Source organism: Eleutherodactylus coqui, chromosome 4 (assembly GCF_035609145.1).
Source record: "Eleutherodactylus coqui strain aEleCoq1 chromosome 4, aEleCoq1.hap1, whole genome shotgun sequence".
In the NCBI taxonomy this organism is placed as follows: domain Eukaryota; kingdom Metazoa; phylum Chordata; class Amphibia; order Anura; family Eleutherodactylidae; genus Eleutherodactylus; species Eleutherodactylus coqui.
The window spans coordinates 272,228,502-272,251,047 of record NC_089840.1 but is presented as its reverse complement, the minus strand read 5'-3'; the positions used below and the strand labels follow the sequence as shown (position 1 = coordinate 272,251,047).

The following is a 22,546-nucleotide window of genomic DNA, read 5'->3' as shown; positions in this document are numbered from 1 at the left end:
GCAGCTCTTCATGGGGGTCAGAAACTCTTCTGACATTTGCTGATGATGATTAGCGGCTCCTGTCACAAGGTTATAATCAAGGATATGACAGTTCATTTTCCCTCACTGTATACTTATGGTATTTAGCTTATTTAGGAGAAAATAGGGGGTAATGATAATTACACAGTCCTCCCAGCAGGCAGGGATGGTACTGGTTATGTGATGCTGTGCTGATGCATCATGGGATTACTAGCATATATGAAAAGAAAATATGGAGAAATCTAAATACCATGATGGTGCCTGATAAGTATCAGACAGAAGGCTGCGCTGCGTGGAAGTGAGTGCAATGTATATAGGACATTCAGAGTGATAATCAGGTGAGGAGTGCAGGGATGGAAAATGTGTTTTTGATGGAGTGAGCCTTTAATGAGTAAGCTGGAGATGGCGGGATTACAGCCGACCGCAGACATTAGATCTGCATCACTATTTTCTGGTTCTGGAGACTTCTGGTTGGAATAAAGAAGCAACAGGTTGGAGTTATACAGGAGACCTGCAGCTATTTGGCCCAGATCACTACTGCTGTCATGTCATTCCGGCTCCTCATACTAATTAATGACCTTTTCTGGTCATATAAAACCTTCCACACGACTTCTCCAACTGTGTGATAACTTTTACAATATTTATTTCACAGCTGGTGAATCCGGATGAAGATCCGATCCCTATTGATGCTACAGAGACACATGTGAGGGGGGACAGGCCGTGTAAGGAGGGGATCCCTACAGATGACCCCCCAGGTGAGTAACCACTAAATGCAGAGAACATCCCAGATTCCCCTTAGTCGCTGACTACCACAGTTCTGTGCTTTAAGCTCTGTGCTGTCGGGTCTTCAGCCGTACATCTCTCTATTCAGCTACAATACAAGTAAACCAGGGATGGAAGTGTATTACTATTATAGGGGGTAACACTGCGGGGCGTTTAAAGGAGAACTGAACTTTCAAAAAGTTTTTGACATATAAAATGTTTTGATTGCTGAGGGGCCGGTGATGAGACCCCAACTAATCACTAAACTGAAGGGGCAGAAGCATTCATCTGAGCACTGTGACCAATTAGTCATTGCTGTCTCTCTTGGGATCGGTGTATGATCCTTGCGTCTCAAACAATAGTACACGTTGCCTGGAGATGCCGGCTCAGTCCGCTCACTGCGCATCTATCGGAGACCCAACTGCTTTTACCAGCCCACATCTCTCCCACTAAGGCTGCAAATCCTGAGTTGTTCCTCTGAGGCTCTCCAACTCACATCCACACAAGTCCAGCCGCAGGTCCGCTCTGCCACAGCTCCACTAGCTCAATCTCTCTCTTCCCTGCACTCTCTGAAGCTGCCAAGTCTCACCAGAGCCCGGGAACAAAGACCTCTCTTTAGCTCCTTAGTACACAGGCCTTTAACCAATCAGGGTGCAGATCAGGTCCTGTCAGTTCATAACAACAACGAAGATCAGAGTGAGCAGTCATGTGACCTCTCACTGGAGGTCCTGCCTGGCGGGAACATAAGGTACAGACATAATAAATATGTATATTATAGTACATGGATGTTTAACCCCTTACACAACGCTTGTCAATCACAGCTGGAGGTGCACACCAGTTGGCTGACCACGTCTGCCCCTTAGTTTTAGCAATTGGTGGTAGTTTCAGTTCCTGAGCCCCCTGAGCAAAACTTCTAATGTGTCACTGTGATTATGTCAAGTTTTTTGAAAGTTTAGTTAGCCTTTAACCCCTTCCCGCTACAGGACATAACTGTACTTTCTGTCAGAGGGGTAATTAATGCAACAGGACGTACAGTTACACCCTGGGGATAGTGCACGATCATAACTGATCTCGTGTTATCTGGCAGCGGGACCCGGCTGTCACCGATGTACCCCAAAATGGTACCAATAGAAAATACATCTTGTCTTGCAAAAAATAAGCCCTCACACAGCTCCGTCCATGAAAAAATATATAGGACTTTGAATGCAGCAATTTAGTAAAAATGTATAATTTAAAAAAAAAAATGTTTTTATTGCGGAAAAGTGGAAAAACCTAAAAAAAATTACTTTGGTTTTGTTATAATCGGACGGACTCACAGAAAAAATGTATTGTGTCATTTATGGTGCATGAGTAACGCTGTAAAAAAAAATTCCGTGGCAGAATTGATGTTTTCTCTCCCTATCTTAAAAAAAAATTAATAAACGTTTTACAGTATAGTCTTATGTACCCTAAAATGACACCAATGAAAACTGCAGTTCGCCATAAAAGAAAAACAAGACACAATATGGCCGTGTCAACGGAAAACTAAAGTTATGGCTTTTGAAAAATGGAGATGAAAATCTGCCAAAAATCCCTGCGTCCTTATGCCCAAAATAGTCCATGTCCTTCAGGGGTTAAAGTATGGATGTAATGATACATCTGAGCTGTGGATATGAATGTGGACGAGGCCTATTCCTTATACATCTGCTGTCAGTACTGATGTGGGACACATACTTCCCCAACTGTGGGATGCAGAAGTATTTTATTGTCTGTTCTGTATACACGGCCAAATGACTGGACCAGTCTGCACCAAATTGGCCACACAGTTAAATCAGACACTTTGAAAGATTGTAGATCAGGTTTCCGTTCTCTTTGACCTACCGTTCTCAACATATTTGCAACAAGTCGGAATACAAATGTAATGGCCAAATGACTGGATCAATCTGTGCCAAATTTCAATTAGATGCTCTGTATTAAAATAGTAGACTATATTTACTTCTCCACAGTCACCGGGATCCAGCGCTGCAGACCCACTGTGGTCCCGATGATTGTTGTGAAAGATGATGTCACAGGAAAACAGGTGACTGCTGCAGCCAATGAGAGGCTGCAGTGTCACGTTCCTCAGGATGTGAGCGCCAATGCCAGAAGAACAAGTGGTGATTCTGCATATCCTCATTGTCTGGCACGGTACCCTGGTTGTCTGTGACATCATTTGTCACAGCAATCACTGGAACCAGAGGGGCGTGCAGCGCTGGATCCTGGCAACTATGGAGAGGTAATAATAATTCACGTTATTATTTTAGTTTAGGGAGTCTTATTGAAGTGGGGTTGTTCAGTAACCAGACAACCCCTTTAATTAAAATCTCTTTTGAGACTACTGGCGAGAAGTCAAATGACTGCGCATAACAACACTGCCATTTCTCATTGATTGCTGCCAGCAGCCTGTACTTTATTATGTTGGCTTCATATCGGTAGCAAACAAAAAATTTTAACCACACACACAAATAACAAACAGTTCCATGAACTACACCTGTACGAAGCGGGATAATTCTACGAGTAGTGTATATATTATTGAGATATATTCCCCATGGTGATGTTTGTTTATTGTAGTGGTTATACCTTACCTATCTTACATGAAATAAAGGTTATATCCCACTGATTGACCGGACAGCGAGCAGCCTGAGTATACGGCTCTGTGAATGGGCCCTTCAGGTTATATTATTCAAAAATAATAAAATTACATTTATTCTTGGCAGGAGATGGCAGCGGGAGCTCAGAGGGATGTCTGATATCTTCAGAAGATCAAAGTATTACCCAAGATGCATATGAAGACCCTGCCATTATCCCAGATATGCCATCAGTTCTTCACAGCAAAGATCCATCATCTGATCATTTTGAGCTGATCCTATCTTCTGATTCATCACAGACTGCAAAGCAAAATAAAATTTATAAAAAGAATGTTGAACATGAAAGAGTTCGCAGACGAAAAAAGCCATATTCATGTTCAGAGTGTGGGAAGGATTTTATTCAGAAATCACACCTTGTTACACATCAGAGAATTCACACAGGGAAGAAGCCATTTTTATGTTTAGAATGTGGGAAATGTTTTAACCAAAAAGCACATCTTGTTACACACAAGCAAATTCACACAGGGGAGAAAGAATTTTCATGTTCAGAATGTGGGAAATGTTTTAACCAGAAGACATGTCTCGTTATACATCAGAGAATTCATACAGGGGAAAAGCCATTTTCATGTTCAGAATGTGGGAAATGTTTTAACCAGAAATCAGTTCTTGTTACACATCAGAAAATTCACACAGGGAAGAAGCCGTTTTCATGTTCAGAATGTGGGAAGGGATTTAACCGTAAATCATTTCTTGTTACACATCAAAGAATTCACACAGGGGAGAAGCCATTTTCATGTTCAGAATGTGGGAAAGGTTTTAACCAGAAAGCACATCTGATTAGACACGAGCAAATTCACACAGGGGAGAAACAATTTTCATGTTCAGAATGCGGGAAATGTTTTAACCTGAAATCATGTCTTGTTATACATCAGCGAATTCACACAGGGGAGAAGCCATTCTCATGTTCAGAATGTGGGAAATGTTTTAATCAGAAAGCACATCTGGTTTCACATGAGCTAATTCACACAGGAGAGAAACAATTTTCATGCTCAGAATGTGGGAAATGTTTTAAACATAAATCGCACCTTGTCACACATCAGAGAATTCACAGAGGGGAGAAGCCGTTTTCATGTGCAGAATGTGGGAAATGTTTTAACCAGAAAACATGTCTTGTAAAGCATCAGAGAATTCACACAGGGGAGAAGCCATTTTCATGTTCAGAATGTGGGAAATGTTTTAACCAGAAAACCGGTCTTGTTATACATCAGAGAACTCACACAGGGGAGAAGCCGTTCTCATGTTCAGAATGTGGGAAATGTTTTAACCAGAAAGCATGTCTGGTTTCACATGAGCTAAATCACACAGGGAAGAAACAATTTTCATGCTCAGAATGTGAGAAATGTTTTAACTATAAATCACATCTTGTAAGACATCAAAGAATTCACACAGGGGAGAAGCCATTTGCATGTTTAGAATGTGGGAAATTATTTCTCTATAAATCACATCTTGTTTCACATCAGAGAATTCACACAGGGATATGAATTCTCTGACTTCACATAAGAGAATTCATATTTAGAGGATGAAAACCATTTTACAGAGAACTAACATCTTACTAAAAATCAGAGAATTCACACAGGGGAGAAGTTTAGAATGTGGGAAAGTTTTTCTTCGGAAATTGAAGCTTATTAACCATGAAAAAACTCATTGGAGAGAAGCTATTTTCATGTTCATAATCTGGAAAAAGTTTATTTGGACATCAAATCTTGTTAACCATCGAAAAATTCACACAAGAGTGAAGCCATAGTCATGTACTGGTAATTAATTTTAACTCACAAATCACACCATCTTAAATGTGAGTAACTCACTGGGAAGCAGCCATTTTCTATTTTTTTAACTTGATAAATGGTACAAAAAAATCTAGCATTTAAAATCAAAGTTACATGTCATACAAGATAAAGCAATTTAACGCACTAAATGATGATTAAAACTATAGTTCCAGGCAACTTTTCAGGATAAGCTGCCATGTGTGTACATGAGGAATAACACTATTACTGACCATTTTATATATCATTTATCATTAGATTTACCTTCTGCCATCTATCATTATTTTGGCCAATAGTTGCCCAAATAATCACTAAAATGGCTAATTTTGGATGACTGGTGGCTTGTGTACACATGACTACAGACAGGACAACAAGCGAGAAATTGCTCATTTGCTATTTGTTCTGTTTCAGCTAGCTGAAGAGGAACAACTGCTGAGTGGCATCTCCCTGAGTGTAAACAGGAATCGTTCAGTGTTTGAGCGACTGCCTGTTTACAGTGAATGGAAGTGGGTGAGCCAGAATGATCTTGAATGACTATCGCTCCTGTAAAGCACTGGTACGATAGTCGTTGGATCGGCTGTTGGGCGCACAACTGTCATCCAGTTAAAGAGGCCTTTAGCTGGTGGGTATAGATTAGCTGATATGATATCGCCATACACTGTACACATAGGAGAGCAGGATCTCTTCTCTATAATGCCCCTTTATAATGCAGTTAATTAGGAGGGTGTGATAGAGGAGTAGTGAGCAGTGTACATGTAATTTCTGTAGTTTTAATGCAGGAAATCACAACATTAGCTGTAGCAGCACATCTGTGTATTTCTGCTTCACTCATTCCTCCATTCTATGGGCAGAATGACACAACATTCACTCCCACTTCCTGTGTTCTGTCCTGGTATTAGTTACTACAGACAGAATTTACTGGAGAACAGGCCGTGGACAGCAAAGTAGAAGGAAGGGAGACACTGGTGGCCAGCACTGTACATAAAATGATGTTTTTGTGCTGATAAAAAGCAGTAAAGTGATTTGCACTTTTGCCGGTCATCACATTGGCATCACGTAAGATCAGGTTTGTTATAAGTTCAGCGATCTTTTAAGAAATGTTTGTTATTACCAATCAATGTCTGTTATTCAAAAAGGAAACAGGAAACAGATATCACATCTACATAGCAGCCTTGTGCATAGAATATTTCACATTAATATATATAACTGCATCTCAGAGCTTTTCAGCAGTTGTTAATAAAGGTTTGCTTGTAAACCTTCCATGCTTGTATTTGGGCTGATCTTCCTGTATTCTTTACCCATTAACCTATCTCCTCAGCCCTCTGGCGGTGAGCAGGAGCCGGTAGGTGTTATGTGCATGAATAGTGAGCACAGCATTACACCAAGGATCCCGGACTTTGTGGAATCTGTTAGGACACTTTCTGGTGTTGAAAAGAGCGTTTAATGGAATAATTCAAACATTTGCTGGACCTCCTACAGCAGCACAGAAGAGGTTAATTCACTTGACCCCTGTTCTAAGTGTAAGACATTAATTAGAAATATATCAATTAGCAGAGACAACCTGAACCCCCCCACACATATATTAAAGGAGCTAAAAGGACACAGACTACGTATTCACTTTACTTCTTGTATCAGATAGAAGACAAGTCCTTCTGGAACGTTTTGTGTCTTATATCAGGGATCTGTATACATGGGTTCTCATGTCCCTCGATCCACCTGTATATGTCGGCCCTGTACACAGCTGGTATATTTGTTCCTCAGGTAAGAGTACTCCCTCTGGGGTTTATGCTGTATACCGCCTGCAGCCTCTCAGCATTATGTTAACCTGCCTCCCTGGTGGGGTTTTCTCACATCATCCATCTGTATAAGGCTGCACATCCTTCCTGCTAAGGTAAGTAAAGCTAGATTCTCTTACTATAGAGATTCTGTAAGAGATGTCACCACTATGGCTAAGCTTGGTGTTACAATGATTTTACCCTTAAGTGTTCTCCGTCTATCAAGAGTTTTTTCCATCTTCAATTTTCTTGTAAATTTTTTTTAATTAAATTATTCGCTTTTTAGCAAGTTGAAAAGCTTTACCAAGTCCCCAGCGCAGGGGGTGTCTAAAAAACTGGGAGTTCAATTGAACAGATAGAGTCTACACATAAAATCCAATAATACTGTGCACAGCAGACTTCTTTTTCCCTTTCCTTCTCTCATCTCCCCAATCCCCCTGCCCGTCTTTAATATATACCAGATGTGGATTAATTCTTACCTCTCCTCTCCTTGCCCCCCCCCCCCCAACCTAGCTTTCTTCATTGGAAATGACCTTAGTATTCTCTCTCCTCTTTAGAACTGATTCTACTCCCACTCTGATTCCTTATGCGCTGAGAAGTCGGTTTATGCCAGGTATTTCTAGAAAATCGGCCCATGGCTGCCAGGTTTTGAGGAATCGCTCCATTTTGTCCTTCCTCGTTGCTGACAGCTTCTTGTACAACATCGTTTTTGAGACCCTAGTAATAATGGGTTAAGTGTAAAGGGGGGTTAGAGCCATTGGGAAGCTATAAAGATTCTGGCGGCCATGCAGATGTGTTACGATAGCTTATGTTGCTGATTATTAAGGCCGAGGGGTTTATGCACCAAGAGGCAAGTCGATGGAGAAAGGGGGAATGATTTATCCAGGACTTTAGCTATGAGATTGGCCACCTGCTTCCAGAGAGACCTTACCACCATGTACGTCCAGCACGTGTGAGATGTCGAGGTGCTTGGCGAGTATTTATGAGGGGACTAGGTAGGATCCATGTAGAATTCATTTAGCATTACTTGGTGACTACCTTTTGAGATAAATGCACAATAATGTTGCCAATGGGGTAAGGAGAGAGATACCAAGATCTTATTCCCATCATTGCATGAATGGAAGTTTAGATCCTGGTGGGGGCTGGTTCATGTTAGCATACATCATGGATATCTTGCCCGCTTGCAGTGGTGACCATATCCAGGCTCTCTTGAATGCTGTGGGGTTGAAAGTAGTATTAGTAAAGCCCATCAGGGATTGGAGGAAGCTATAGATTTGCCCTATTTCTATCCAAAGGTGCCCTGGGATTGAATATTTATCTATCAGTTGTTGTGGTGTGAGAAGTTTGCTGTGCGGCATAAAATGGTAAAGTAGGGTGGTTTCGCTAGCTCTCCACCACAGGAAGCTGTCCCCCTGGGTGCTCAGGGCAAATGCTTGATTAGGGATAACAGGCAGCAAAGGGGGGAGAGGTGACATCATAGAGTATGTAAACCTGTTTTTCCTCCAAATCAAAAAAAGATGGTGGGTCAGCGGTGAAAGATGTTGAACGATTGTGGGATTTATACTTTTGTCCCAGGTTTGACCGGAGCCAGAAAGGTCATCTCCAGATCTGCCCTCAGAGGTCTCCTTGCACCCGCAAATATGAGGAGGGGGTCTGTGATAGCGGAGCTGCCAAAAAGTATTTTCTCTGGTTGGAGACTGAAAATCCTCCAACCCGTTTATAGCAATATATGACTTTTTGTTTGATTTTGGGTCTTTTTTCCTCAAAATAAAATGGAAGATACTTTGCTGCATTTCCTTCAGATCGCTTGTGGGGATATCTATGGGCACCAGAGGCGTAACTTGAAGCTTCTGAGCCCCAATGCAAAACCTGAAACTGGGCCCCCAACTATAATGCTTTATTCATGGTACTGGGCTCCCTATATGGAGAAAAGAGGCCTTATGGGCCCCCTAAGGCTCCTGGGCCCGGGTGCAACCGCATCCCCTGCATCCTCTATAGTTACGCCCCTGATGGGTACACATCTGAAGAGATATAGAGGAGGTTGATTCTATCTCTTCATCTCTGTCTTAAGACAGGCAAATAATGAGGGACAGTTCCAGTTACATAATGTGTCTAGGGAAGAGGTAAGTTTGATTCCCAGGTAGGTGATGTGATGTACAGAGGCTTTGAATCCAAAATGAAGCTCTATGAGTTTCTGCATATGTGGTTGGATATTGTAGAAGAAAGCTTTCGTTTTATCCCTGTTCACTATGAGCCCTGATACTTCGGCGAATGAGTCAAGTGATGCTATTAGATTTGGCAGGGAGGTGAGAGGTCTGAATAGGGTGAGGAGGATGTCGTCCACAAAGAGACTAGTTTGATGTTCTTGCTTTCCTACTGTAATACCTGAAATGTTTGGGTTTATGATAATATGAGCCAGAGATTCCATTGCTAGCACTAAAAGAGCTGGTGAAAGGGGACAGACCTGCCTCCTTCCTCTTTGTATAGGTATTTTCTTAACTGTAGAACAGGGGAGTTTAAATTCTGCCGAGGGGGTGGAGTATAAAGAACCCAGCGCTGCGACAAAGTCTCCTTGAATGCCTGCTTTCTTCACAACTCTGAAAAGGTATTCCCAAGAAAGACAAAAAGACTGTCGGAAGCCTTTTCAATATCCTGGAGGTTGAGGACTTTTCTAATATTGTCTGGAGCAATAAGGCTGACCTGGTCTCTGTAGATGAACGAGGGAAGAATATTGTTTAAACGATTACCCAGGATGCCCGTCTAAGTTTAGAAGCGATATTGGTCTATACTTTTTTGGGGAGGTTTGGTCTTTATTTGGCTTAGGGATTACCATTATGTGGGCTTCATAAATTCCTTGGGGATAGTTTTTCCAGATAAAACATTGTTAGAGTGCGAGCGAGGAAAGCGAGGAATGTTATATAGTGTAGGGCCGTCAAACCATCCGGGCGGGGGGCTTCACCCAGCTTCAGTTGTTTAACAGCCTCTTCTACCTCTTCTTCTGTGATCTGCTGGCTTAAGAATTTTTGTTGTGTCACGAGATTTCTGAGATATTTTTTAGGAAGTCCTGGAGGGCAGTGGAGGCTTATATTTATATAGAATGCTGTAGAAGTTCTAAAAAGGAATAGGCCGTCTCACACACGCTCGGCTCCGCTCCTCCGTCTCGCACACGCTCAGCTCTGCCCCTCCGTCTCGCACGCGCTCGGCTCCGCCCCTCCGTCTCGCACGCGCTCGGCTCCGCTCCTCCGTCTCGCACGCGCTCGGCTCCGCTCCTCCGTCTCGCACGCGCTCGGCTCCGCTCCTCCGTCTCGCACGCGCTCGGCTCCGCTCCTCCGTCTCGCACGCGCTCGGCTCCGCTCCTCGGTCTCGCACGCGCTCGGCTCCGCTCCTCCGTCTCGCACGCGCTCGGCTCCGCTCCTCCATCTCACACACCCTCGGCTCTACTCGTCCGTCCTGCACACACTCGGCTCTGCTCCTCCGTCCTGCACACACTCGGCTCTGCTCCTCCATCTCACACACACTCGGCTCTACTCGTCCGTCCTGCACACACTCGGCTCTGCTCCTCCGTCCTGCACACACTCGGCTCTGCTCCTCCATCTCGCACACACTCGGCTCTACTCGTCCATCCTGCACACACTCGGCTCTGCTCCTCCATCTCACACACGCTCGGCTCCGCTCCTCCATCTCACACACGCTCGGCTCCGCTCCTCCATCTCACACGCTCGGCTCCGCTCCTCCATGTCACACGCTCGGCTCCGCTCCTCCATGTCACACGCTCGGCTCCGCTCCTCCGTCTCACAAACGCTCGTCTCTGCTCCTCCGTCTCGCACACGCTCGGTTCTGCTCCTTCATCTCACACGCTCGGCTCCGCTCCTCCATCTCACACGCTCGGCTCCGCTCCTCCATCTCGCACACACTCGGCTCCGCTCCTCCGTCTCACACACGCTCGGCTCCGCTCCTCCGTCTCGCACACGCTCGGCTCCGCTCCCCCGTCTCACACACGCTCGGCTCCGCTCCTCCGTCTCGCACACGCTCGGCTCCGCTCCCCCGTCTCACACACGCTCGGCTCCGCTCCTCCGTCTCGCACACGCTCGGCTCCGCTCCCCCGTCTCACACACGCTCGGCTCCGCTCCTCCGTCTCGCACACGCTCGGCTCCGCTCCCCCGTCTCACACACGCACGGCTCCGCTCCTCCGTCTCGCACACGCTCGGCTCTGCTCCATCCACTCTCTGAATACATCCTGTTGGGACACATAAACTGCAGGTCACACAGCAGAGTCCTGCATCCACTGAGGGTAGAGACCTGGTCATGTGACCCCCTTGTCTCCTCCCACACACTGATCACATGATGGTGACATCATCACAGGTCCTGTAAGCACAGAACAACCACACGGCTCCTGTCCGGCTGCAGGTGGAGGTATGTGGGGTCTCCAGCACTGGGGGGCAGGGATCATTAAAGGGGTTGTCCCGCGGCAGCAAGTGGGCCTATACACTTCTGTATGGCCATATTAATGCACTTTGTAATATACATTGTGCATTAATTATGAGCCATACAGAAGTTATAAAAAGTTTTTCACTTACCTGCTCCGTTGCTGGCGTCCTCGTCTCCATGGAGCCCGCCTAATTTTCGCCGTCTAAAATGGTCGAATGGCCAAATTAGACGCGCTTGCGCAGTCCGGGTCTTCTGCTTTCTTCAATGGGGCTCCGTGTAGCTCTGTGTAGCTCCGCCCCGTCACGTGCCGATTCCAGCCAATCAGGAGGCTGGAATTGGCAATGGACCGCACAGAAGAGCTGCGGTCCACGGAGGAAGAGGATCCCGGCGGCCATCTTCAGCCGGTAAGTATAGAAGTCACCGGAGCGCGGGGATTAAGGTAAGTGCCCGTTTCGGCGCGGGACAACCCCTTTAACCCTTCCATAAATGTTAGAAGTAGCCGCACTCTCTCTGGTGCTCAGACCCCTCAGGCTGCTGTCGCCGCGGCGTTGGGGGCGTTCAGGGTTTTTGTCTTTTTGTTTTTGGAGGGAGACTGAAATAAAAGTGAAACGGATCCATTTTTTTCCCATTCATTTTAATGGGGTTTCAAAAAAACTGAAAACAAACGGTAAATCTTCGTTCACTCCCGTCCGCCGGGCCTCCATTTTTTGGACAGGAAAATAGCGCAGTTTGCAGAGTTATATTTTCATTAAAAAAAATTGAAACCTGATGGAATGAAAGCAAGAGAGCGGGCGGGGGGGAGAGAGCGAGCGGGCGGGGGGAGAGAGCGAGCGGGCGGGGGGGAGAGAGCGAGCGGGCGGGGGGGAGAGAGCGAGCGGGCGGGGGGGAGAGAGAGAGCGGGTGGGAGGGAGAGAGAGAGAGAGCGGGTGGGAGGGAGAGAGAGAGAGAGCGGGTGGGAGGGAGAGAGAGAGAGAGCGGGTGGGAGGGAGAGAGAGAGAGAGCGGGTGGGAGGGAGAGAGCGAGCGAGCGGGTGGGGGGGAGAGAGAGCGAGCGGGTGGGGGGGAGAGAGAGAGCGAGCGGGTGGGGGGGGAGAGAGAGAGCGAGCGGGTGGGGGGGGAGAGAGAGAGCGAGCGGGGTGGGGGGGAGAGAGAGAGCGGGTGGGGGGGAGAGAGAGCGAGCGGGTGGGGGGGAGAGAGAGCGAGCGGGTGGGGGGGAGAGAGAGCGAGCGGGGGAGAGAGAGAGCGGGCGGGGGGGAGAGAGAGAGCGAGCGGGGGGGAGAGAGAGAGCGAGCGGGGGGGAGAGAGCGAGCGGGGGGGAGAGAGCGAGCGAGCGGGGGGGAGAGAGCGAGCGGGCGGGGGGGAGAGAGCGAGCGGGCAGGAGAGAGCGAGCGGGCGGGGGGGAGAGAGCGAGCGGGGGGGAGAGAGAGAGCGAGCGGGGGGGAGCGAGAGAGCGAGCGGGGGGGGAGCGAGAGAGCGAGCGGGGGGGGGAGCGAGAGAGCGGGCGGGGGGGAGCGAGAGAGCGGGCGGGGGGGAGCGAGAGCGAGCGGGGGGGAGCGAGAGAGCGAGCGGGGGGGGAGCGAGAGAGCGGGCGGGGGGGAGCGAGAGAGCGGGCGGGGGGGAGCGAGAGCGAGCGGGCGGGGGGGAGCGAGAGCGAGCGGGCGGGGGGGAGCGAGAGCGAGCGGGCGGGGGGGGAGCGAGAGCGAGAGGGCGGGGGGGAGCGAGAGGGCGGGGGGGAGCGAGAGCGAGAGGGCGGGGGGGAGCGAGAGCGAGAGGGCGGGGGGGAGCGAGAGAGCGGGCGGGGGGGAGCGAGAGAGCGGGCGGGGGGGAGAGAGCGCGAGCGGGGGGGAGAGAGCGCGAGCGAGCGGGGGAGAGAGCGCGAGCGAGCGGGGGAGAGAGCGCGAGCGGGGGGGGAGAGAGCGCGAGCGGGGGGGAGAGAGCGCGAGCGGGGGGGAGAGAGCGCGAGCGGGGGGGAGAGAGCGCGAGCGGGGGGGAGAGAGCGCGAGCGGGGGGGAGAGAGCGCGAGCGAGCGGGGGGGAGAGAGCGCGAGCGGGGGGGAGAGAGCGCGAGCGGGGGGGAGAGAGCGCGAGCGGGGGGGAGAGAGCGAGAGCGGGGGGGAGAGAGCGCGAGCGGGGGGGAGAGAGCGAGAGCGAGCGGGGGGGAGAGAGCGCGAGCGGGGGGGAGAGAGCGAGAGCGAGCGGGGGGGAGAGAGCGAGCGGGGGGGAGAGAGCGAGAGCGAGCGGGGGGGAGAGCGAGCGGGGGGGAGAGCGAGCGGGGGGGAGAGCGAGCGGGGGGGAGAGCGAGCGGGGGGGAGAGCGAGCGGGGGGGAGAGAGGGAGAGAGCGAGCGGGTGGGAGAGAGGGAGAGAGCGAGCGGGTGGGAGAGAGGGAGAGAGCGAGCGGGTGGGAGAGAGGGAGAGAGCGAGCGGGGGGGAGAGCGAGCAGGAGGGAGAGCGAGCAGGGGGGAGAGCGAGCGGGGGGGAGAGAGGGGGAGAGCGAGCAGGGGGGAGAGAGAGAGCGAGCCGGGGGGAGAGAGAGAGCGAGCGGGGGGGAGAGAGAGAGCGAGCCGGGGGGGAGAGAGAGAGCGAGCGGGGGGGAGAGAGAGAGCGAGCGGGGGGGAGAGAGAGAGCGAGCGGGGGGGAGAGAGCGAGCGGGGGGGAGAGAGCGAGCGGGGGGGAGAGAGAGAGCGAGCGGGGGGGAGAGAGCGAGCGGGGGGGAGAGAGCGAGCGGGGGGGAGAGAGAGAGCGAACGGGGGAGAGAGAGAGAGCGAGCGGGGGGGAGAGAGAGAGCGAACGGGGGAGAGAGAGAGAGCGAGCGGGGGGGAGAGAGAGACAGAGCGAGCGGGGGGGAGAGAGAGACAGAGCGAGCGGGGGGGAGAGAGAGACAGAGCGAGCGGGGGGGAGAGAGAGACAGAGCGAGCGGGGGGGAGAGATAGAGAGAGAGAGCGGGGGGGAGAGAGAGAGAGAGAGCGGGGGGGAGAGAGAGAGAGAGAGCGGGGGGGAGAGAGAGAGAGAGAGAGCGGGGGGGAGAGAGAGAGAGAGAGAGAGCGGGGGGGAGAGAGAGAGAGAGAGAGCGGGGGGGAGAGAGAGAGAGAGAGCGGGGGGGAGAGAGAGAGAGAGAGGGGGGGGGAGAGAGAGAGAGAGAGAGAGGGGGGGGAGAGAGAGAGAGAGAGAGAGCGGGGGGGAGAGAGAGAGAGAGAGGGGGGGAGAGAGAGAGAGAGAGAGAGAGAGCGGGGGGGAGAGAGAGAGAGAGAGAGCGGGGGGGAGAGAGAGAGAGGGGGGGAGAGAGAGAGAGAGAGCGGGGGGGAGAGAGAGAGAGAGAGCGGGGGGGAGAGAGAGAGAGAGAGAGAGAGCGGGGGGGAGAGAGAGAGAGAGCGGGGGGGAGAGAGAGAGAGAGCGGGGGGGAGAGAGAGAGAGAGAGAGAGAGCAGGGGGGAGAGAGAGAGAGAGAGAGAGCGGGGGGGGGAGAGAGAGAGAGAGAGAGCGGGGGGGAGAGAGAGAGAGAGAGAGAGAGCGGGGGGGAGAGAGAGAGAGAGAGAGAGAGCGGGGGGGAGAGAGAGAGAGAGAGAGAGCGGGGGGGAGAGAGAGAGAGAGAGCGGGGGGGAGAGAGAGAGAGAGCGGGGGGGAGAGAGAGAGAGAGAGAGAGCGGGGGGGAGAGAGAGAGAGAGAGAGAGCGGGGGGGAGAGAGAGAGAGAGAGCGGGGGGAGAGAGAGAGAGAGCGGGGGGGAGAGAGAGAGAGAGCGGGGGGGGAGAGAGAGAGAGAGCGAGAGCGGGGGGGGAGAGAGAGAGAGAGAGCGGGGGGGAGAGAGCGAGCGACGGGGAGAGCGAGCGGGGGGGAGAGAGCGAGCGACGGGGAGAGCGAGCTGGTGGGAGAGAGGGAGAGAGCGAGCTGGGGGAGAGCGAGCGGGTAGGAGAGAGGGAGAGAGCGAGCGGGGGGGAGAGCGAGCGGGTGGGAGAGAGGGAGAGAGCGAGCGGGGGGGAGAGCGAGCGGGTGGGAGAGAGGGAGAGAGCGAGCGGGGGGGAGAGCGAGCGGGTGGGAGAGAGGAGAGAGAGCGAGCGGGGGGGAGAGCGAGCGGGTGGGAGAGAGGGGAAGAGAGCGAGCGGGGGGGAGAGCGAGCGGTGGGAGAGGGAGAGAGCGAGCGGGGGGAGAGCGAGCGGGTGGGAGAGAGGGAGAGAGCGAGCGGGGGGGAGAGCGAGCGGGTGGGAGAGAGGGAGAGAGCGAGCGGGGGGAGAGCGAGCGGGTGGGAGAGAGGGAGAGAGCGAGCGGGGGGGAGAGCGAGCGGGTGGGAGAGAGGAGAGAGCGAGCGGGGGGAGAGAGGGAGAGAGCGAGGGGTGGAGAGAGGAGAGAGCGAGCGGGGGGGAGAGAGGGAGAGAGCGAGCGGGGGGAGGGAGAGGAGCGAGCGGGGGGGAGAGAGGAGAGAGCGACGGGGGGGAGAGAGAGAGCGAGCGGGGGGGAGAGAGAGAGAGAGCGAGCGGGGGGGAGAGAGAGAGAGCGAGCGGGGGGGAGAGAGAGAGAGCGAGCGGGGGGGAGAGAGAGAGAGAGCGAGCGGGGGGAGAGAGAGAGAGAGCGAGCGGGGGGGAGAGAGAGAGAGAGCGAGCGGGGGGGAGAGAGAGAGCGAGCGGGGGGAGAGAGAGAGAGAGCGGGGGGGAGAGAGAGAGCGAGCGAGCGGGGGGGGGAGAGAGAGAGCGAGCGGGGGGGGGGAGAGAGAGAGCGAGCGGGGGGGAGAGAGAGAGCGAGCGGGGGGGAGAGAGAGAGAGAGCGAGCGCGGGGGAGAGAGAGAGAGCGAGCGCGGGGGAGAGAGAGAGAGAGCGAGCGCGGGGGAGAGAGAGAGAGAGCGAGCGCGGGGGAGAGAGAGAGAGAGCGAGCGGGGGAGAGAGAGCGAGCGGGGGAGAGAGAGAGCGAGCGGGGGGAGAGAGAGAGCGAGCGGGGGGGAGAGAGAGAGCGAGCGGGGGGGGAGAGAGAGAGCGAGCGGGGGGGGAGAGAGAGAGCGAGCGGGGGGGAGAGAGAGAGCGAGCGGGGGGGAGAGAGAGAGCGAGCGGGGGGGAGAGAGAGAGCGAGCGGGGGGGAGAGAGAGAGCGAGCGGGGGGGAGAGAGAGAGCGAGCGGGGGGGAGAGAGAGAGCGAGCGGGGGGGAGAGAGAGAGCGAGCGGGGGGGAGAGAGAGAGAGCGAGCGGGGGGGAGAGAGAGAGAGAGCGAGCGGGGGGGAGAGAGAGAGAGAGCGAGCGGGGGGGAGAGAGAGAGAGAGCGAGGGGGGAGAGAGAGAGAGAGCGAGCGGGGGGGAGAGAGAGAGAGAGCGAGCGGGGGGGAGAGAGAGAGAGAGCGAGCGGGGGGGAGAGAGAGAGAGAGCGAGCGGGGGGAGAGAGAGAGAGAGCGAGCGGGGGGGAGAGAGAGAGAGCGAGCGGGGGGGAGAGAGAGAGAGCGAGCGGGGGGGAGAGAGAGAGAGCGAGCGGGGGGGAGAGAGAGAGAGCGAGCGGGGGGGAGAGAGAGAGAGCGAGCGGGGGGGAGAGAGAGAGAGAGCGAGCGGGGGGGAGAGAGAGAGAGAGCGAGCGGGGGGGAGAGAGAGAGAGAGCGAGCGGGGGGGAAAGAGAGAGAGAGCGAGCGGGGGGGAGAGAGAGAGAGAGCGAGCGGGGGGGAGAGAGAGAGAGAGCGAGCGGGGGGGAGAGAGAGCGAGCGGGGGGGGAGAGAGAGCGAGCGGGGGGGGAGAGAGAGAGCGAGCGGGGGGGGAGAGAGAGAGCGAGCGGGGGGGGAGAGAGAGAGCGAGCGGGGGGGGAGAGAGAGAGCGAGCGGGGGGGAGAGAGAGAGCGAGCGGGGGGGAGAGAGAGCGAGCGGGGGGGGGAGAGAGAGCGAGCGGGGGGGGAGAGAGAGCGAGCGGGGGGGAGAGAGAGCGAGCGGGGGGGGAGAGAGAGCGAGCGAGCGGGGGGGAGAGAGAGAGAGCGAGCGGGGGGGAGAGAGAGAGAGCGAGCGGGGGGGAGAGAGAGAGAGCGAGCGGGGGGGAGAGAGAGAGAGCGAGCGGGGGGGAGAGAGAGAGAGCGAGCGGGGGGGAGAGAGAGAAAGCGAGCAGGGGGGGGAGAGAGAGAAAGCGAGCAGGGGGGGGAGAGAGAGAGAGCGAGCGGGCGGGGGGGAGAGAGAGAGAGAGCGGGCGGGGGGGGAGAGAGAGAGAGCGGGCGGGGGGGGGAGAGAGAGAGAGCGGGCGGGGGGGGGGGAGAGAGAGAGAGAGCGGGCGGGGGGGAGAGAGAGAGAGCGGGCGGGGGGGAGAGAGAGAGAGAGCGAGCGGGGGGGAGAGAGAGAGAGAGCGAGCGGGGGGGAGAGAGAGAGAGAGCGAGCGGGGGGGAGAGAGAGAGCGAGCGGGGGGGAGAGAGAGAGAGAGCGAGCGGGGGGGAGAGAGAGAGAGAGCGAGCGGGGGGAGAGAGAGCGAGCGGGGGGGAGAGAGAGCGAGCGGGGGGGAGAGAGAGCGAGCGGGGGGGAGAGAGAGCGAGCGGGGGGGGAGAGAGAGAGAGCGAGCGGGGGGGAGAGAGAGCGAGCGGGGGGGAGAGAGAGAGAGCGAGCGGGGGGGAGAGAGAGAGAGCGGGGGGAGAGAGAGCGAGCGGGGGGGAGAGAGAGAGAGCGGGGGGAGAGAGAGCGAGCGGGGGGGAGAGAGAGCGAGCGGGGGGGAGAGAGAGCGAGCGGGGGGGAGAGAGAGCGAGCGGGGGGGAGAGAGAGAGCGAGCGGGGGGGAGAGAGAGAGCGAGCGGGGGGGAGAGAGAGAGAGAGCGAGCGGGGGGGGAGAGAGAGCGAGCGGGGGGGGAGAGAGAGCGAGCGGGGGGGAGAGAGAGCGAGCGGGGGGGAGAGAGAGCGAGCGGGGGGGGAGAGAGAGCGAGCGCGGGGGGAGAGAGAGAGAGCGAGCGGGGGGGAGAGAGAGCGAGCGGGCGGGGGGGGAGAGAGAGAGAGCGGGCGGGGGGGAGAGAGAGAGAGCGAGCGGGGGGGAGAGAGAGAGAGCGAGCGGGGGGGAGAGAGAGAGAGCGAGCGGGGGGGAGAGAGAGAGAGCGAGCGGGGGGGAGAGAGAGAGAGCGAGCGGGGGGGAGAGAGAGAGAGCGAGCGGGGGGGAGAGAGAGAGAGCGAGCGGGGGGAAGAGAGAGAGAGCGAGCGGGGGGGAGAGAGAGAGAGCGAGCGGGGGGGAGAGAGAGAGAGCGAGCGGGGGGGAGAGAGAGAGAGCGAGCGGGGGGGAGAGAGAGAGAGCGAGCGGGGGGGAGAGAGAGAGAGCGAGCGGGGGGGAGAGAGAGAGAGCGAGCGGGGGGGAGAGAGAGAGAGCGAGCGGGGGGGAGAGAGAGAGCGAGCGGGGGGGAGAGAGAGAGCGAGCGGGGGGGAGAGAGAGAGCGAGCGAGCGGGGGGGAGAGGGAGAGCGAGCGAGCGGGGGAGAGGGAGAGAGAGCGGGGGGGAGAGGGAGAGAGAGCGAGCGGGGGGGAGAGGGGGGGAGAGGGAGAGAGAGCGAGCGGGGGGAGAGAGGGAGAGAGAGCGAGCGGGGGGGAGAGGGAGAGAGAGCGAGCGGGGGGGAGAGGGAGAGAGAGCGAGCGGGGGGGAGAGGGAGAGAGAGCGAGCGGGGGGGAGAGGGAGAGAGAGAGCGGGCGGGGGGGGAGAGAGCGAGCGGGGGGGGAGAGAGAGAGAGCGAGCGGGGGGGGAGAGAGAGAGAGCGGGCAGGGGGGGAGAGAGAGAGAGAGAGCGGGCGGGGGGGGAGAGAGAGAGAGAGAGCGGGCGGGGGGGAGAGAGAGAGAGAGCGAGCGGGCGGGGGGGGAGAGAGAGAGAGAGAGCGGGCGGGGGGGAGAGAGAGAGAGAGAGCCGGCGGGGGGGAGAGAGAGAGAGAGAGCGGGCGGGGGGGAGGGAGAGAGAGCGGGCGAGGGTGGGGGGAGAGAGAGCGAGCGGGGGGGAGAGAGAGAGAGAGCGGGCGGGGGAGAGAGAGAGCGGTTGGGGGGGAGGGAGAGAGCGGGCGGGGGGGAGGGAGAGAGAGCGGGCGGGGGGGAGAGAGAGCGGGCGGGGGGGAGAGAGAGCGGGCGGGGGGGAGAGAGAGAGCGAGCGGGGGGGAGAGAGAGGGCGGGGGGAGAGGGAGAGCGAGCGGGGGGGAGAGAGAGCGAGCGGGGGGGAGAGAGAGAGATAGCGGGTGGGGGGGAGAGAGAGCGAGCAAGTGGGAGAGCGGGCGGGAAAGCGAGAGAGCGGGCGAGAGAGAGCAGGCGGCGGGCGAGAGTGAGCCGGCGAGAGCGGGCGGGAGAGAGCGAGCGGGCGGGGGGGAGAGAGCGAGAGTGGGCGGGAGAGCGAGAGAGAGCGGGCGGGAGAGCGAGAGTGAGCGGGCGGGAGGGTGAGAGAGTGGGAGAGAGAGGGCGGGGGGGGAGAGAGAGAGCTGGCGGGGGGGAGAGAGAGCGAGGGAGAGCGGGCGGGAGAGCGAGAGAGCGAGGGAGAGCGGGCGGGAGAGCGAGTGGCAGGGGGAAGGGGGGAGTTAGCTTTCCCAGTTTGGTGTACAGGGCGCGTTCTGTCATATATAGAGGGCAGAAGCCGGACTGTAGGGGTCAAGAAGAGAGTTCTCTGATAGATAGCTTATAAGGTTGGAGTAAACCAGGTGTTCTTATAGTTCGCAGATGAAGAGGAGATTTCAGATGCGTCGTAGTTGGCAGCATCAGTCGAGTCAAGCATCAGTTTCTTTAGCAGTGGGGATATGATGGCATGTTTGAATGTGGAGGGTTAAATGCCAGAGAGAGGTTGAATATAGTGGTGAGGTGGGAGATGACTACTGGGGAGAGGGACCGGAGGAGGTGTGATGGGAGAGGGTCACTAAGCGCAGGTGATGGGGCAAGCAGTGGAGAGCAATCTGGAGATTTCTTCCTCTGTCGTTGGTCTGAGTACAGACAGTGAGCAGGAGCTAGATGCAGTGCTGCAGAGACTAGGGTCGGGGTAGTCTGGGATTGGGAGGTTATTCCCAGGTGTCGTCTATTTTCTTTTTAAAGTAAGCAGCCCGCTCTTCTTCACTGTTCAGTGTAAATGTTGGCGGCGACTGAGAGACCAACGATAATTCACGTGTCGGTCAGTGTCTGCAGACATGAAAACTAAACCACGATCGTTCATCTATGACTGAAGTCCTGTTTACTGGGGATGGAAGCGGACGGGCCGCAACGATCTCCAGCCGCTCCACCTCCACTCACTGAGCGATTATGGTTTTTGGCCACTGAAGCACAGTCGTCCCATGTAAAAGGCCCTTACTGTTAGGATATGTTCACACATGGATTCCAGCTCTGAAGACCACGGCTCAGCTGTAGATTTCCGCCACTGGTTCATATGTGGATTTGACCCTTTTCAATGAGGATTTCTCACTCTAGTCTTCAGGTTTTGTAGCAGATTTCATATCTTTTTGCAGAACAAGCATTGCCGTTTGAGGTCTTCACATGGAATCCACATTGGATATTCCCCACACACATTTGCTTTAATGTCTACATCAAATCTGCCACTCAAAACACATTGCGTATTTTGTTGCAGATCCACCAAAATCTAAAGGGGTTTACCGGGCAAATACTCTACTCAGGATTGATCCACCATTCGGGATCCCTCGCAATCAACTGATTGTCTGTCCCGCTGTCAGTGGAGTGTGGTTGGACGCCCGTCCCCGCAGCATTTATTACGGTCCGGACGATCAGCTGAGCAGCAGATCCACGAGGATCAACTATTGATGACCAATCCAGATGATGATTACTCAATAGTATTTGCCTGGAAAACCCCTTTAATACCTCCTCACACATTTTTACTTATCCTCAGCTGATATCTTCTACATCGGATAATTATCCTAATTGACCCGACAAGGATGGATAGAAAAAAGGACAAGATGGCGGAGAGTATATTCAACCTCACCCTAGAGATACTCTTCCGGCTTACAGGAGAGGTGAGAGATTCTGGGGATGACGTGACGTTCCATCATTATTATGTGTGTAAAAGTTGACCTGACCGCCTCGTAGCTTTGCAGATGCAACCTGACTGATGGTATCACCATTCTTGTTGTATCTCTACTCGCCTCTGTTGCCCCCATACAGGCTATCCTTAGATTCAAGTCCCAGCGCCTTGAATATGCCAAGTGGATGGTGCCGCCGCTCGCTGTCAACCACATCTGTAAAACACAGTTTTAAAGTTCAACACTTTTTTTTTCCCTTAAGACATTTCATCTCAATAAATGTATAAGTTTAGTGTGTGGAAACCTTCAGCTAAATGTTTCTATTTTTCTTTGACTGCAATGTTAAAAAATATAAGTATGTTTCCAATCTTTTTTTTGTGGGACACACGAGGGCAGTCGGCTGCGCTGTTCAGTCCCATAATAAAATGTATGGAAACCTGTTCCTGGCTAAACGTAGTCAAACGTATGCTTTGCTTAACTAGGTTTAACCCACTAGAGCCTACAGGTCAGTTAAATGCTTCACTTTCATCTGTTTTTCGCTGCGGCGGTCGCGTGTTGTTAACATGATGTCATCACTGCAGGCGATTAAACAAAGTCCAGCGGGTAGAAGCTTAATGGCGGCATTAGATCGAATACAGAAGCTTGTTTTATGTAATTTCTCTACATTGCTCAGTTCTTTTTTTATCATGAAATCAGACAACCCCCCTAATAACAGATGATATGACGGGAGACATGAAGGACTCTGGGAATATCTGCAGGGATATTGATGGATGTATTTCCCCATAAACAGGATTACACGGTAGTGAAGAAGACTTCTAGTGATGGCTGTCAGGCCCCGGTGTCTGATGGATGGGGAAGACCCCTAAGCCCAATCACAGGGCCTCCACCTCACCTCCTGATACTGGAGGAGATCAATGAGCAGAAGATCCTAGAACTCACCAACAAGATGATTGAGCTGCTGACTGGAGAGGTGACGCTGCTGGGAATGCTGGGACATTATACAGTAACGCTATGGCGGTATAACGTGTCTGGGTGATGACGGTATCATTGTGTTGTCAGGTTCCTATAAGGTGTCAGGACATCACTGTCTATTTCTCCATGGAGGAGTGGGAGTATTTAGAAGGACACAAGGATCTGTACAAGGACGTCATGATGGAGGACCACCAGCCCCTCCCATCACCAGGTAATAGACAGGACTAAATCCACACGGCCTTTATTATTTGTATGTAGAGAATGAATTCA

At 54.4% G+C, this 22,546-nt stretch overlaps 1 pseudogene; it reads left to right on the top strand.

Moving 5' to 3' along the window:
* LOC136626703 (zinc finger protein 729-like) overlaps positions 1-22,546 on the top strand; it is a 122,470-nt pseudogene that overhangs the window by 80,021 nt on the left and 19,903 nt on the right.